This window comes from Lissotriton helveticus, chromosome 6 (genome assembly GCF_964261635.1).
Source record: "Lissotriton helveticus chromosome 6, aLisHel1.1, whole genome shotgun sequence".
In the NCBI taxonomy this organism is placed as follows: domain Eukaryota; kingdom Metazoa; phylum Chordata; class Amphibia; order Caudata; family Salamandridae; genus Lissotriton; species Lissotriton helveticus.
The window spans coordinates 604,207,694-604,225,090 of NC_136067.1; the positions used below are offsets into that span (position 1 = coordinate 604,207,694).

At 42.1% G+C, this 17,397-nt stretch overlaps 1 protein-coding gene across 3 annotated transcripts in view; it reads left to right on the top strand.

Annotated features, from left to right (window-relative positions):
* LOC144761453 (endogenous retrovirus group PABLB member 1 Env polyprotein-like) overlaps window positions 1–17,397 on the top strand; it is a 104,075-nt gene that overhangs the window by 11,284 nt on the left and 75,394 nt on the right. Inside the window, exon 2 of one of the 3 annotated variants that reach the window (XR_013595725.1) lies at window positions 11,011–11,066. The exons of the other annotated variants lie outside the window; for them this stretch is intronic. The gene's annotated coding sequence lies outside the window, so the exon portion shown is untranslated. Of the gene's footprint in view, window positions 1–11,010; window positions 11,067–17,397 lie in introns of those variants that run through there. 3 annotated transcript variants of the gene reach the window in all.

Below are 17,397 nucleotides of genomic sequence, written 5' to 3' on the forward strand. Positions count from 1 at the left end.
ACGAAAATGAGTATTGGTACTGTACGGTTTTCAAGCAGTGGTATCATTCAGTTAAATGCATATATATCAGCTGAATGAATTGCGAAAATTACACATGAAATGGCTCTGTATACAGAAAAGAGGTAAAATATTGTCTCTAGTTATCCTAAAAATAGAAGCTCTGTTCTCTAAGAATAGTTCTACTTTAAGCAGAGTACCATGTGCCAGAAAAAAGGTAAATATTTTGGAAGTGAAAAAAAAAGAAATTTTGCTTTCAGGGGAAAAAATAGTTCCAAATGTTTTCAGTAGCTGTGTTTATCAAAAGCTGAAGGCCGAATTCAGAGTTCAGGGAATGCTGTGTGCTCGTTCTTTTAAAAGTTATTCTCGTTGTTCAGGGAAGAACATCATATCAGACAGGCTTGCAAAAAATTGGTCCACAACATCAGGTGAAAGTTCGACCAAGTTGGAAAATGCTGAAATTGTGCATATGTGAGAATGATTGCTATCATCGATGTTTGGATCAGCAATGCTCACGGAAGGTTGTACCTGTTTGGTGCTGCTTTTCTCTCATACTTCACCGCCACCTACTCGTAGTGGTGAAGTCTCAACGAATGCCGTCATCAGAATAGGTAGCCGCTAGGGACAACACGTTGCATGAGTCGTTAACGGACCTAGCAAGGTATCTATATCCATTGGTACTGCTGATGGTAGTGTAAGACAGACGTCCAACACGCATTCTTCTCCGCATAGCAGACATCGAAGCACAGGTAAGATGCAATCTTGCCAGATTGGTCTGAATGAAAGAAACCATGTTGCACTCAGATCTCTTAGCCGGGCTAATCCGAGTACTTTAGTGATTCGGTCTCGGTAGCGTATTTCTAGGATCGTCTCTTCCATTGTAGCTGGAGTTTTGTCTGTGGCTTGGCTTGCCATATCGGAGAAGAAGGATCAAAAATAAAAATCCTGCTATGAGTCCCAAAAGAAGAGGTGGGCCGCCGAAAAAGGAATGGACAAAATTCGGGAAAATGCCCAGAACTGTTTCAAAGGGTGCTAACAGTCCCGAAAAAATTGTCTTAAATACATGTGCGATGCCACTGGTATCAGACATGTTTAAGATTTGACCTAACATTTCTACGAAATGCACGGGGCAATTTGTTGATAATAGGGAATGTATCTCTGCAGCTGTCCTTGCAACTTGCAGATCATACGTCTCTTTGGATGAGGTTAGAGGCACAGTTGTCTGTAAAAGAATAGACTTCATTCTGCTTAAAGTATCAATTCGAATAGAAGAGATATACAAAGAAGGCCATATTGCCGCCTCTATGTCTGGATTGCTGTTTGGATACAATACTTGCATACAGCAAGTGACCATGGAAGTAACGCTCACGAGATAGGCTTTTCCTGGCACCATGCCACAACAGCTGTGGTCACTTATTAGAACATAACTGCCGTTGGAAACTTGTCTGAAAAATGGCTCCATCTGTGTTGCAGGAGTGCCATGCAGGTGACATGAAAGGTTGTTTGATGAACCTTCGCAGGCTTCATGCAAGTTAATACCTTGACACAGGAGTGTACCACTTAGTGATTTTTTACAATTGTTACCACTAAGGAATACCTTTTTTTTTTCCTTCACTATACCATTTGTGCGTATAGGGTAAGCTCCATGTTGACTTGATGTATCCTTTACCCAACCTTTCATACAGGCCTGCTGGTATATATTTTTGGCAATACTTAAACTGGAAAGTTGTTATCGGAATTGTAATTGTTCCGTGTATTATCCATTCAATGACAGGTCTCTCTGACATTGTCAATGGTAATCTCTCAAGTTTTTCAATGCTCAGAATCGTATAGTCTGCTCCTTTTTGTGCCAAACTGATTTGTTTATCAGTAAGGTTAAAGATAGAGAATAATGACGTTATGTTAATTAGTCGCCATGGCACGTAGCCTGAACTCAGATTTTGCAACGTCCAGCCAAGTTGTACAATAGAACGCAATTGGGACTGACCATGTTGTAACATTAGTAAGTCCTGCTCTATTATAGCAATAGCAGATGATACAATGCTGTCCAGTGAATATATTCTGGAGGACAGAGTCGTTAACCCATTGTCCACTACAGAAAGTGATTTTTCCAAATTTATACGATCAATTTGTCGTATTTTTTCAGCTGTTTCAATTTGTGTTACTTTCCAAGCTTCGTTGTAAGCAGCGTATATACCGGCGTATATGAAACGTTTTTGACGCTGTTTGCGAGGTCCCAGTATGACATCTCGCAAGTCAGCACCGTCTTTAAGTAAAGTCAAGTGTTGCTTAATTTCAGCCAGTGTGGATTTCTGTAGCCACTCAAGGCATATTTTCCCTACACTGTATGTTGTAACTATCCCTGGATGTTCTCTCTGGGAGTATCTTGGGTCTGGCCTGTTCTGTTTTAACCCCTGTGTTTTGTTCAGGAATCTATCTTGACAGTTATTTGTGTCTGTGGGCCAGATCAACCATTTTTTCCAATCAGGATTTGTTCTGTTTTGGTGTAAAATATGGGATACGTCTATCTCAACATCTGTAGTGCTATTACTATCAGGTATTGGCTTCGGAATAGACGGTTTATATAAGTCTTTTATCTTGGCTAAACCAAGACAGGTTGTTTGCTGAATGGTGTAATTCAGGAAAATTATCTGTTCTGGGATCAAGCAGGCTCTAAATAATGCTTCTAGACCTTGTACCTGCCAGTCTTTTGAACCCCAGATGGTTTTTTCTTTCAATGTTGTTTTTTCCAAAAATCAAAACCAAATGTAGACATTTTGTTATAACATTTTTCAGAATAAATCAATTTAGTATTTGTCAACATTGTTTTCATTCCTGTCTTATTTAACATTTTAAAATAAAACGTTTCTGGATCACTGTTGTTAAACCCTGAGAAGTATTGGAATTTCTCATAAAAGGTTTTCGAGCTGCATTTTGGCGGAGTTGGACAATGTTCCCATTGGTTATAAGTAAAAACATTTCTAGGCTGAGCAGTTTTATGCAAATAGTGATCACCAAAATGATTATAACAATATAACTCTTCATAATTTGATGAACCCTGCAAATAATCATGTTCTGTGAATTTTGCTGACATTACTAAATCTGACATCATATTATTAATGTTTTCAAAGTCCCAATCATCAGAGAAAGTACTTGGTGTCACAAAGTTACTTAAGGAAACCTTAAACTGGTGTGGATATTTCAAGAGCTCAATCGGGCCATAGATTTCATAATCCGTTTTGTCCCATGCTACCCCACCGGGTATTGGATTGGCTGTGATGTTCACTGATGACAGCTCTCTTTTCTCGATGTGAGAGGATCTGTGAGGCTTTAGGACCAAGTTGATGTTCTGACTTGCTGTGTCCATTGTACTATATCTTCCATCAATAAATCTACCCAAACATAAAACCATGATGAGCCAAAGCAGGAGGAAAAGTACACCTAACACAATCCAAAATTCAATCCATGGTGAAATCAGATATGTTTTTTTTAGTTGGTGAAAAAGTTTAGTCAGTTTTTTCTTTGAACGTTTTTGTTGCTGGCGTTTCTTCATGCTCGCTTGGATCTTCAGAAAAGTCATCGAAATTGATGAAGTAGCCAGATGCAGTTCTGTCAATTGTTGAAATTGCTTCCGGATTTTCATTCGCTTTTGGATTTTTCTTTGTTTCATTAGCATAGTCTGAGGCTACATCGTTGTAGATTGGTGTTTCTTGACAAACTGTTGCAATTTGGGTTTCAAGAAGCACAAGTTCCATGGCTTTGTTGCATAGTCCTTTTTTATTCACTGCAGGTTTATCAAATGTGATTAGTCTTTCAGTTTGAACCTCTTGGATTGTAGCAAGATTTGGTCTTCTGCTATTTCTTGGGAGTCCACTGGGCCTACTACTTATTATTGGCAACATAATTGTGGTTTTACCAGGTCGATGGATACAACTCTGTTCTCCTTTTTACCAGCAAGGGGCGGTAGTATTACTGATCTTGTTCCGCTGACAGCTAAGACAGGTACTGCTTTTCTGAAAGAAGGCCCAAATTCCTTCTTCACCGCGATCTTCTCTCTGACTAGATCCCCAATCTTTGGAATCCAGACAGGTCTTGCTGGGACAGGTGGTTTTTCTTCAGTGGCTGTTGGCTTTAACTTTATGTTACTTAGATTTCTTCTTGTTTCTTTCAAGTGCTGTAAAACAGCCAAACGGTCTTTGATATCAAAGGCTTTTTCTTCTACCACTGAAGTGTGACTATCTAAGTCCTGAATGTGCATTCTAGTACCGAACGATAGTTCGTAGGGAGTGAAACCTTTTAGAGAATTTCTTGGCAGATTGTTAAGACTACATTAGACACTTGTTAAATGTTTGACCCACCCATCACCCGAACCTAATACCCTCGCCGTTATAGATTGCTTTATGTCCCGTTTTTTTCTTTCCACTACCGCATTTCCCACAGGATGGAAGGGAGAAGAGTACCGCAATGCAATGCCATGCTGGCCATGGCCTCCTTGTAAGCCCGAGAGCTAAACGCAGGACCCTGGTCAGAATGTAGCATGCCAATTGCGTATGTTCCGATAAAGACTCGCAAATCTTTTATAACAGTTCTGGCGTCAGCCGAGCGCTGGGGCCTACATCTTTAAGTGTATCTAGTCTTAATATTTATGGAAACACGTATATCTCCTGCTGGTTTTCTGCGTATAGATAGCCTGATGCTTTCTAATAAAGGGGTCCTGACAGTGGTCTGATCCGGTTCACAACTGCGATCTCTGTTGCAGTCTGGACAATCCTTTGCAAATTTGTAATTCTGCAGGCTCATCCCCGGCCACCAGTATTCTGATTGTAATTCTTTTAGAGATTTCACGATCTCTTGGTGCCTTAGACCCAATCCCATGTGTGCGTCTTCAATCAAGAAGACTCTCCGGTTCGTGTTTGGAAATACTCTATCCCCCATTCCAGGCATTTGAGCAAAAGGAATGGAGTTTGCATCAATTATGTATGTATTATTGAGTAGATAGTCGAGAGGTAATGCTGCATAGTCGCCTTTTAATGAGGCTTTTACCGCCAGCATGGTTTCTCCGTCTATTTGTTTTTTAAAACGCTTTTTTGTGGCTACGGAAGCCGGTTGAACCGCTTCCGCTGTGGCTCTGTCAGCCAATGAATTCCCTGCAACATGAACGCCATCACGTCGATGACTCAGTGTATGTATCACTTGAGTCTTTCGTAGTTCTTTCTGCAAAAGAACTACTTGTTCCCAGAGCTTTTTATGCTTTATTGTGGCACCTGTGTCATCTTTGTAACCATTTTTGATCCATGTCTGCATGTCATTATTGTAAGACTTGACGCAGAAATGCGAATTGCACACTATCAGTGTCGGGAATTCACAATCGGCATTTTCAAGCGCCATCTTTAAAGATCTTATTTCAGCTCGCTGAGCTGTACAGTTTGAGTGATTCAGTTTTGGTGATTATCGGTCTGAATTTACCTAAGCGCCAGCGACCTTTAACAATCGCGCACGCTGCATTGTAGGATTTTTTATCCACATCGTAGTGTTGCGCAAATCTGTCCATGTAGATTACACATGTGTACTGTTCGAGAGGCAGAATTTCGATTGGCAGAGGATATTCTTGTTCGTATTCTAGATCTTCTAGTTTTTTCATTTTCGGGTCAAAGTAGTGCTTCACATCTTCTGCAGCAACAGAATTTTCCCATTGTATCCATTTTGGATCTAGTGCCACAGCATTCAGATTGCGTGGGCTTGTTAATGCCTCAAGGGCTGATTCTGTTGTTAAAACAGATATCCTCTTGCCTTGGGCTAGGGCTCTTTCTTTTGCTACAGCAGTTTGAACTGCTATTAGAATCTTTTCAGTAGAACGGAATTTCATTTCAGCTTGTGTGTACAAGTGTGATTTGTAAGCTATTGGTACCGTTTCTCCCTCATTAGAGGTCAGGTACGTGAATACGCATCTTCCTGGGATGACTCGGATTACAAGGTTGCATACGTTTTCGCGAGTTTGCAATTTTGTTTTAGCTAACATGTCTGTTTGCAATGATCTTAAATTTTCTGTGTGTTTCTGAGTCCAATTTATTGGTTTGAAATCAGGTTTTATTAATTCATAGAGAGGTTTAACCCTCTCTGCATAATTTAGAATGTATGTTCTTCCGAAATTCAGGAAACCTAGTACTGATTGTAAGTTCTTCAGCGTTTTAGGTGCTTGGAGTACAGCACACTTCTCTAAGAAGTTGTCTGCTAGGCTCTTGCCTTCACTTGATAATTCATATCCTAAAAACAGGACAGTTAGATGAGCAATTCATGACTTTTTAAAGTTGAATTTGTACCCTTCAGCTGCGAACCCAAGTATTATGGTGTTCACTCTTTTCAAGTGTGTCTCCAGGTTATCATCTGTGAGATAGATGTCATCGACATAAGATAATGCCTCATCATCATATATTTGTAGTAACTCTGTTACCCTTGCTGAGAATAATCCTGGGCTGTTCTTGAATTGTTGTTGTGACCCCATTATTGAGAAAGCGGTCAAATACCTGCTTTCTGGTGCAATGTTTTGACAAAAGAATCCATTAGATATATCTAATGTCGTTTTATATTTTTTGCTCACGATGTTATTCATTAGTGCTGCATTGTGTGAGTTTTGTACTGCAAATGTTTTGCAACAGGAGTTTAGGTGTCTGTAGTCCAAAACTAGACGATATGAATCGTCTGGCTTGGAGACAGGAAACAAAGGATTGTTCATTTGTGAGGTGCATGTTTCAATCACCCCCTGATATTCAAGTTAATCTAAGATCTCCCTTACTTGCTTTTTAGCTTCTTGTTTAACTTGGTACAGCCTTTGTGCAGTGGGTTGATTTTTTAACTGGATTTTGTGAGGAGGAGAATCCTCATCCCATCCTACATGAGTTTTATATAATGCAGGAGCCACAGCCCATTTTCTTGCAAATGTATATTTTTTATGAATTGGAATATGATTTGAGAAGGCAGTCATAATCATTTCTTCGCCATGAGGGCACTCCCTGGCAAACTCTGGTGGCCAGTCTTTCTCAGCTAACAGGATGTCATAGCCTTTCGAAAGGTTATCCCAAAAGAGACCCCTTACTTTCCTAGTTTTGTCCCCCTCTATATGCAATGTTATTTCGTATAATTTATGGGGTTTGCTAACTCTGGTGTCTGCAGTTTCCACTTGAATGTATTCATTCATGTCCACTGCCTCCAGAAGATTCATCAGGATCTTGCGAGCTGTGGTTACTTCTGCTGCGCTGTCTAGCATTGTCTGGGCCCACTCTCAGTTTTTCAGTTGTGTCCTCAGTATCCTCGGCATGTTTTATTCTAATACTTGCTACCTTCTTTTTTGGAAATTGTAATTTTTTACTTTGATGAGCAGGTTCCTTGTCTTTGGACTTGACGTGCTCTTCCTTGTGTTCTGACCGTCCTCTTCTTTCCGATTTCTGTGAGGAAGTCTGAAAAGATCGAGAGGGACGTGTATCAATGTCTTGATATCTATCAGGTTTTCTCAATTTATCCCTATCTCTAAGGTTTTATCTTTTCTCAGAGGGCTCCCTCTGGGGAGACTTGTTTCCTCGTTCTGGAGATCTATCTCTTCGTTGAGGAGACCTTCCTCTGGACTGGAATCGTTTTTCTCTGGGAGTGGATTGTTTATTACCATCCCAACTTTTTTTTGGAGTGCTCAGATTATTTTTAAGAAAGGTTTTTTCAGGATTTTCAGTTAGTTGGGGTTTTATTGGTTTCCCACCCAAACTATCTCTACCTAGTTCTTCATAGGATTTTTCTATGATTCTGGCAAGTTCAAAAGGTTGTTCTGCTATATCTGTTTCTTTCAACTTCTGGCGGATCGCCACAGATGCTGCTTCTCCTTTTATGTTGGCTACTAATGTAGCCGAGACCTGCTTGAAGTCTTTCAGTAATTTCATACCCAAAGTTAAAGCAGGTTATGGACCGTATTCATTTTGAATCTGTCGTAGCACATCTGGTATTATCGCCATAGACAGAACACCATGTGTGTTTGTGTATATTGAAGCAAAGACTGTGCCCCAAGTGTCACAGTCCTCCACATGTGGTGCGACCCCCATTGGAAGGCAGATAGTCAGATTTCTGTGTTTCTCATGAGGTGTAGTATCAGGAAATACTGCCTCTATCTGAGTGATTTTTTGTGCTAACCAGAATGGAATTTGTTCCCGTTTTGCGGGTATTTTGCCAATGGCTGTATTATCTGTGGTGTGATTTTATTTGTGTTCCCCTGGTGAGGAGTGGTCTGTGGAATTATTACTGCATGTTGGACTGTTGATGTCCAACTGAGCTAAAAGTTCCTGGTCTGACATTTTATCAATGTCGGGGTGTGGTGTGTAGCTGGCTAGAACCGGCCACGTGGGTCCTAGTCTACCTAGTGGACCGAGCCTGGTGATGTGATTTTTATGTTTTAGGGCGCCTTTAAACCAGAGCATGTGCTCTTGGTAAGTTAGTGGGATTTCAACGTCCCCGAAATGAGCGAATTCATCCGGAGGTTCCTCTATTTTGTAATAGTGAAATTCGTGTGTTACAGCATGTGCTGCTGGAAATTGTATCCATGAATAGAATACCTCTGTCTGCCAATATTCATGGGCCTCTACCACGAATATGACTGTACCACCTCGTGATGATACTCCATTTTCTATAAGTTTTTTAATTATAGTTCTTCTTATATTTACCGGAATGATTTTAGAATTCGGGTCATTGTCTTGGAGACTTGTCTCATCCGCTAGGAGTTGAGCTGCTAATCTAGCTTTCTCCCTTTCCTCTTCATTATCCGACATTTTAATGACAGGAAGTTTTGTTGCAGAGCAAGTTTCAAGGAAACAAAGATTAGGTGCACAATATTTTGGAACACTGTATCCTTCCACGTTGACTAAACCAAAAACTACATAACAACAATGGGAGAGGTAGGGAGAATCAAGGACACTCTCCAAAAACTATACATAGGAATCTCTTCCTACTAAGTTCCAGCGGATTTTAACCTTTTACCCACTCCAGACGTCTTTTGGAGTTTTTACGGAAAAAGGGGTTCTGTGTGAAAAAGCACAACTGAGTTACTCTAATGTCTTGCGTTACCAAACATTGGGCGCCATGTAGTGTAGTTCCTATATTCCCAATAGGCTCTGCTCATTGGAATAGTATAATCATCAGTGTAGACGTAGGACTGAGGTCATCTAGGTCTCTACTGACTATATTAGACTTAATTAGTTTTGCTAGCTAGCTCAGAGGTCACTAGAAACTTTCTCGAATGTTCAGAAAAGAGTTAACTCTCCTGATTTAGACAAGAAGGGATTAGTTTCTGACAACCGCATAAACATGACAACTTTGCTCCCTCAGAATAAAGAGTGTATCTCTAGAGTCGTGTGAAAACAATAGACGGTTATTTTACTCAGTCAATCGTGCATACTTAGTTTCACCAGAGTGCAGAGAAATAGAGAGACGGGCGTTTTCAATAAAAGTTGTTATTTATTGAGCAGTCTTGCCACATTTGCAATACTTATCATGAAGTAAAGTGCGTACAGTAAAAGGAGTATTATAAAATAATACTGTAAAAGCATTGATATGGTTTCTTAGCCATATGATACTTTAAAACGGATAAAATATATACAGACATAAAAAAATTGACTAACGTACTCAACTGGTACTTCTAAGATACGCCTACCCGGGTGTACCTGACCTAAGCCTCATAGGTGGGAAGGAGTAAGTAAGTTGCAGTTTAAGTTAAGTTGGTTTTTTGCCAAGGAATCTGAATCAAGAATTCTCTTAATGATTTAGTCAGCTCCGTACCTTGGTAATAGAATGTAGGAGGTCTTGTATCTCTCTCTCAGGACTCGATCTCCCAGCAACCCGCAAGGGTGACTGGAAACACCGGAGCTGGATTTTCTCGGCTGGAGAAAAAGACAGCGTCTTTCTCAGTGCGTCAAAAGGGAGGGGCGGCTTCCTTCGGCTCTCGCGTCAGCTGAGCTTCGGGTAAGTAGATAGCCGCTCTGCTCCAAACCACCGTGTGTTTGCTTAAGGAAACGTTGGTATATTTATACCTGAAAGGTGCCGGGTTTGACGTAAGGTTGGACATAAGACGTCACTTAGAACTAACAGTTCTTTCTGGACTCCAGGAGTTCTTGTGCAAATCTAAACAAAAGCAGGGGGAATTCCCGGGCTGCTGGAGGCTTGGTTTGTTTAAAGAACGCGTTGTACTTTCTAGGAGTCTAGGGGAGTAGCCTTGCCGTATTTGGACTGCATTGGCTATTACTAAATATGGATATGAATCTTATGCCTTTATAAGGATATTATTTATTATAACCACATAAGGGCATACATCGGGAATATCGAATTAGGGTCCTAGATAGAAACACAACATTATCATCTCATTACATAACCAATAAAGGTGTACACTCTAATACTTTCTCCATACCTCGTCTCATGGTGGGATTACCATTGTCTGTATGAATTTCTGTAAACAACACTTTATACATTTGCCAAGTGTCATGTCACATATTAGCTATGATCAGTTTCCTAAGAAATAGTGCAACTCATGATCAACATTTAAATTGTATTCCACAGGCTGTAATTTCAATATCCACTTTGCCTTGCATCTTCTCAGGGCTAGTTCCTTATTCCCTCCTCTCGGATCCCTCTGCACATGGTCTATACCATAAAACAAAAAGTTCCTATGTGACCCTTGGGATTATCATTCATTCCCATGCACTGCCACTGGTATCTTGTATCTCATATTTTTGTCACTCTGAAGTGCTCCCCCACCCTTTTTTAGATTACGTATTGTGCTACCCACATACAGATGACCACACTTACATTCAATTACATAAACAACATACTTAGTCTGGCATGTGGTGTATGAACATATTCTATACTCTCTTCCATTACGATCCGTAAATTACTTTGTTTTGTCCACCTGCACATTGTGTAGTTGCTACATTTATAAAAATCTAATGTCTGACGTGTCAACCAGTTGTCTTGTTCTTCTTTCCTAAGATAACTGGGACTCAGAAGGGACTTCAGAGTATGCCTTCTTCGAAAGGTAATACCCGGTCTCGAGGGATTGTGATCCCTCAAGGCCCCATCTTCTCTCAGTAGGTGCCAGTGTTTGTTTAGACACTTACGATACCTGTTTGCAAGAATATTGTAATCTGTAATGTGATGTATAAATGTACTGGTATCTCCATTCTTAGTATTTGTGTCCAATGTGTATTTTCTGTCCTTACCGGCCATCTTATCCTCGCAGCTCTCACTACATTGATACTATATCCTCTCTCCAAAAATCTCTGTTCCATGTCCTATAAGCAAGCATTAAACTCCTGTTCCTCACAAAAAATCCTTCTCGCTCGCATCATTTCTCCAAACGGTATGGCATTAATTATTTTAAGCCAGAAAGAACTCTGGGCGCCCATACTCACCAGAGTAATAAATACTGCAGTGCAATCAACGATGCCAATATCCTGGTCTACGGCCACAATAGTTCCCATATTTAAAAAAGGGAACAAACACAGCCCTAATTGTTATAGGCCCAGTTTGTTAATTGATGTTACCATGAAAGTCCTTAACCGATTGATTGATTGGGCGGAGGAACATGAGATCATTACGGATACCCAGTACGGGTTTAGGTATGGCCGCTTCACCACAGATCAATGCCTTAATTTAAATCTCCTGGCAGCCAAGTACACCATAGCCAGTGAGGGGACAGTGTACTTGGCTTTCATGGACCTCACCGCGGCATTTGACCGCGTAAATCGGAAGAAATTGTGGGGAATACTGGGGGCCTTGGGAGTCGATCCTGGACTGGTAAATAGATTACGTGCACCGCATCAGAATACTTCTGCTCAGGTGAGATATGATGAGGAGGGAAATGTCACAGACCACTTCCCATGCTCTAGGGGAGTGAGGCAGGGGTGCATTTTGGCCCCCTTCCTTTTTACCTTATACATTAATGGCTTGACCCAGGCGTTGGTAGCTCTAGGGGTGGAGTGCCCGCAGATAGGTAGGAGAGGGATACCTGTGTTACTGTATGCAGGCGACGCGGTACTCTTGGCCCGTACTCCGCGTGGACTGCAGCTCCTCATAGATGGCTTTGTCTATTTTATGGATAGCTTAGATTTGTCACCTAACCTCACCAAATCATATGTTATGGAGGTAGGGAAAGGACCATCCAGTAAAACCAAGTACAATAGGCACACTGGGATTGGAAAAGGTTAAGTCATTTTCATATCTGGGGATCCTGTTTGATAGTCGCCTTAGTTTCAAAGCCCTTGTGGAGGAGAAATGCAATAAACTAATTAACTCAACAGGGGCATCCATGAACTTCGCAAAGAGGCTAGGCTGATGGTCCCCGGAGCAAATTCTGAACCTCTACAGTTCTGTAAGTTGTGCCAAAGTTTCATATGGGAGTGAGGTTTGGGGCTTTGTAGACCCGCATAAGTTACAAATAGAAGCAAACAAATATTTGAGGCAGTTACTGAAAGTCCCGCAAAGCATTTCCTCCTTTGTGGTTCACGAGGAACTTGGTATAGCCCATCTGTGCAACAAGCTCCAATGGAAGCCCCTCGCATGCTGGACTAAAGTATGGACAAACCGCGAGGCGGGGTTAAGTCAACAAATAGCACTAGACTGCATGACACGGGCACAGGGTCATAATATTCCATGGCTCAGATATATTAAGGAAAACCTGCTAGCCATGGGTTGTGCGGAATATTATACCCACCCGACAAAATTGCTAGCTAAGGATAAGGGCCGTATTAAGTCAGAATTCTTAAAAAGAGCCACATCAAATAGGGAAGCAAGAGAGCCGACTAAGCCATCAGTAAGAACTCACCAGCTCACAAAGTCGTGCCTGGGCCTGGAACCTTCTCTGTGTCTTATCTACAATCCTCAAGACAGATTCCTGATGACCCGTTTCAGGCTAAATTTGTTACATCACACTTTGGCTGTCCCAGCAGGGTATACAGTAAGGGAACGACAGTGGCAGTGTCTCCCGACCCAGCTTGGCGCCAGGTAACATTTTCAGAGTGGATCACTCTGAATAGCATTGCGGATCATGCTGTAAACTCTGTCACTTTTTAGAATCGATTACAATTTTTAATCGATTACAAATTTCAAATATCACTTTCGCCGTGTAAAATTGATAACGATTTTTAAACCACCCACCCTGTGCTGATATTGAAATTGACTACTAATTTTAATCACTCACTCACCGCGCACCTACGATCTTCCCCGGAGCTGCAAGGGGCATTGGGGCTCAATTTCGAAGTCTGTGCTCGGTGTTTCAGCCTGCCCGCCCCGGTCCGACTCGCTATCCAATACCGTTGAGCGGAGGGCGGGACAGGTAAGAGTCAGACACGCCCAGACACCCCGAGACAGTCGAGCGGTTAGCGCTCTAGCCTCACATCTGAAAGGGCTATTTAGCCACTCGTCGGCTCAAGCGCGCAGCGGTTGCGGGCAGAGGGGCGCCTAAGCTAGTGCCTAAGAGGAGCCAAAGACTAGCCCGTCTGCGCCCGTCCGCGACAGGACGGGGCCAGGGGCCAGGGACTATGGCTTTATCCACCGATGCCCTAAGAACTGTTCCTAGCACTCAGAGAACCTATACATCTCAGGTACTTTTTGGTTTACAGGACAGTCTCCCGAGGGGTTGTAGCAAGAGTGTGGATGTCAGTTTGGAAGACCCGTTCTCCTGCAACAATTGTAAAGCCCAGTTTCATACATTACTTGAGGACAGGACCCCCACTAGCAGCCAGTCACAGATGCAACCATTCAATAGGGAGCCGATAGATTTTAACACCGCCCAAATTCACAGGGTGGACGCTGACTCACCTCTAGGGAGCATGAATCTGCTCTGTAACATCAGATCTCTATCTAAACATTCCACAGAGGTATGGGACCTTATCTCTTCTGAAGAACCCGATATATGCTTCCTGACAGAAACATGGCTAAAGCCCCACTCGGTCCCTGCTATAACCTTAGGAATCCCAGCTGGGTATAAAATAGTTAGGCTAGACCGGCCTATTAAGACAGGAGGGGGAATAGCAATTGTTTATAAGCAGGAAATAGATATCTCTGTGATTGAAGGACTATGTACCCCCGAGCTAGAACTTCTGATTTTTAAAATCAAAACTATGCCCAAAGGGAGTAGGAAAGGAGCTCTGGTTTATCGCCCCCCTGGTCCATGTACCAATTTCTCCATTTCACTTGTAGAAGCATTAGCTCCTCATGTACATGAAAATAGTGACTTTCTGCTTCTAGGGGACTTCAATGTCCATAGTGAACGCAATGAGGCACAATCCCTATTAACGGATCTGTCCCTACTGGGACTGAAACAAGCCAATAGTGGCTCTACACATCAGGCAGGACACACCCTGGATTTGGTCCTGTCTAACTCCCCTCTGATTAAATGCTTGCCTCCATCTCAAGTAGAGTGGACTGATCATTTCATTACTGAATTTTATACTCCTATTGTGAACCCCCCTTCAACCTGTCGGATTACCTTACCTAGTAAAAGGAGACAATGGCACAAAATTACTCAGGAGTCTTTTAAATACAGATATGTAGAATCCATCCTGATCCCTACTGAGAACATTGAGACTGCTCTGGTTAAATTTGAAGGGGCGATTGCTGCAGCAGTAAATGACATCGCACCGCTAAAAAATGTAAGTCTCGCCCAGCACATAAACAAGAAGTCTGGTTCTCAGAGCATCTAAGATCTCTAAAACAAGCAGCTAGAAAACTTGAAAAGAAATGGAGAGCATCCCATTTGGCCGAGGACAAAAAATATTATTGGAACTCCCTCACCACATATCACAAAGCCATCCGTGCTGCACGGAAAAATCACATTGCTGTGGGAAACACTCCAAGAGTACTATATCAAATCCTGCAATCTTTCGTCAAACCCATGGCTTGTGAGAGTTCTGAGCTGGCGTCACAGCAACTTTGCGACGAGATCTCGCTATTTTTTACCAAAAAAATAGATGGGATATATGATAAAATCATTAGCTCAATTCAGTCTTTTAGTGGAGGAAAGTCGCCACCTCTGACAGCTGTAGAACCCCCTTCTTCCACCCACTCCCTTGACCTGTTTCCCCAATCTCTTTAGAAGAGGTAATATCGTTAACCTCTCAGATTAAGAGTGGATGCCCAACTGACATCATTCCAGCAAGATTAATGCCCATGCTTGCCAATGATCTAGGTCCTGGGATTCAAAAACTCGTTAACCTCTCCTTAAACACAGGGGAAGTCCCCAATGAGTGGAAAAAGGCTCTGATTAGACCAATCAGGAAAAACCCCGCTATCCCCTGGACAGAACTAGCCAATCTAAGGCCAATATCCCTGCTCCCTTTCTTAGGCAAGCTCATTGAGAAGCATGTCAATCGTCATCTGTCCAACTATATTGAACTAGCAGGAGGGCTGGACTATTCCCAATCGGGGTTTAGGCCAAAGCACAGTACCAAGACCACCCTGATGTCAGTCGCAGACGACCTACATATGTATCAGGACAAGTTTTTCCACGATCCTGGTACTATTGGACCTGTGTGCAGCGTTTGACACTGTGTCACATAACATCTTGACAACTCGGCTGGCCAACATTGGCTTGGAACATAAGGCACTCGCCTGGCTAAAGAGTTTCTTATCCAACCGCACCCAACGTGTGACCATGGGTGCTTATCGCTCAGAGGAGGTTGAGATCTCAAAAGGGGTGCCACAGGGCTCTTGTTTGAGCCTCACCCTTTTCAACATCTATGTGGCACCCCTGGCCAATATCATGCGAACATATGACTTCATTCCGGTGTCTTACGCCGACGACACTCAGCTCCTCTTCCCTTTCAAATCCCTTACCACCGAGATTAAGAACTCTTTTTCCCAGGGTATGAAGGCTGTGGCACATTGGATGTCATCCAATTGCCTTCAATGCAATGTCGGGAAGACCGAAGTTATGCTGTTCGGAGAGGCTAAACTCCTGTGGACCCCGGACTGGTGGCCATAAGACCTTGGACCAGTTCCAGAACCTAAACAGGTCGTAAAAAACCTAGGAGTCCGATTGGATCAGGAGCTCTCACTGAAACAGAATTGCAATTACGTTGTGGGTTCATGCTTCCACGTAATTGGCCTTCTACGAAAAGTGTTCCCACTACTCCCTGACTCAGTCAGAAAAACATTGGTGCAGGCTCTTGTCTTAAGCCGTATAGTTTTTTGCAATGGCCTGTTTCTGTCTGCTAACGAAGGAGTTCTGGCAAAACTCCAAGTGGTTCAGAACACTGCAGCTCGGTTGGTCCTAAACGCCCCTCCCCGAACTCCTTCCAAACCACTGCTGGCGAAACTTCATTGGCTCCCTGTTAAACAGAGAACCAAATTCAAAGTATGCTGCATAATTCATAAAAGCCTTAATGGATTCGGTCCTACATATCTAGTAAATAAATTCACTCCCTATATTCCCACACGCTCCCTTAGGTCCAGTGACCAAGGCCTACTATGTGTCCCCCGGGCAAAGAAGGTCAGACACGGTGGCAGGGGTTTGTCTGTGTCTGGGCCCTCTTTATAGAACAGTCTCCCCAGAGCTCTCAGACAATGCTCAGAACATTTATCATTTAGGAAACAACTTTAAAAAAAATTTGTTCCAATTTTAGCATACATTCTACCTGGTTTTCCTCCCCCTTTGTTGTTGTGGCTGCCAAAGGCGCAGAGATACTCCTCCGGGGTTCAAATCTAGCGCGATACAAACCCGCAAATAAATAAATAAATAAATAAATACAAAGCATTTGGAGAGTAAGGGCCCCTGTGGCTGCGACCAACGGTCTCCACAGGATACGCTTCATTTGGTCCTACTATACCCAATTTATGCTTACCCTAGGCGATTATTTTTAAAAGGTATTTTAAAGAAAGACAAGTTTAAACAAGCTAAGGTGGCCCTACTCTGTTTTTGAAACTGTCAGTAGAACCTTTAACTCTTTTCTGTACAGTAAACTTCTTAGGATTAGCGATGAAATTCAGAACCAGTAGAGGGGTGAAATAATGGTCGTGAATGTTTAATATCTGCTATTGACTGCATTATATTATGGATGAAATATTTGTATTCTGGCACTTCATGGCCATTTATATAAGATGATCCTTGTGTTGAATCAATTTTATTTTATGTATTGCTGTTAAATAGAATCTTAGCATGGTTTTTAAAAAAACGTAGGAGATACTGCTTTTTTACTATGTTCTTTTATAGTATTGTTTTATGCCGAATAAAGTATATATTGAAAAATATATATGAGATAGGGTGGATATGAGCTGGAGGCGTGTAGGGTAGCATTGCATGAGGTGGGCTTACAATAGAGTCTACTACGTAATTCACAGTCCTTCACATATAACTCCACATCATAAAAATTCAATTGT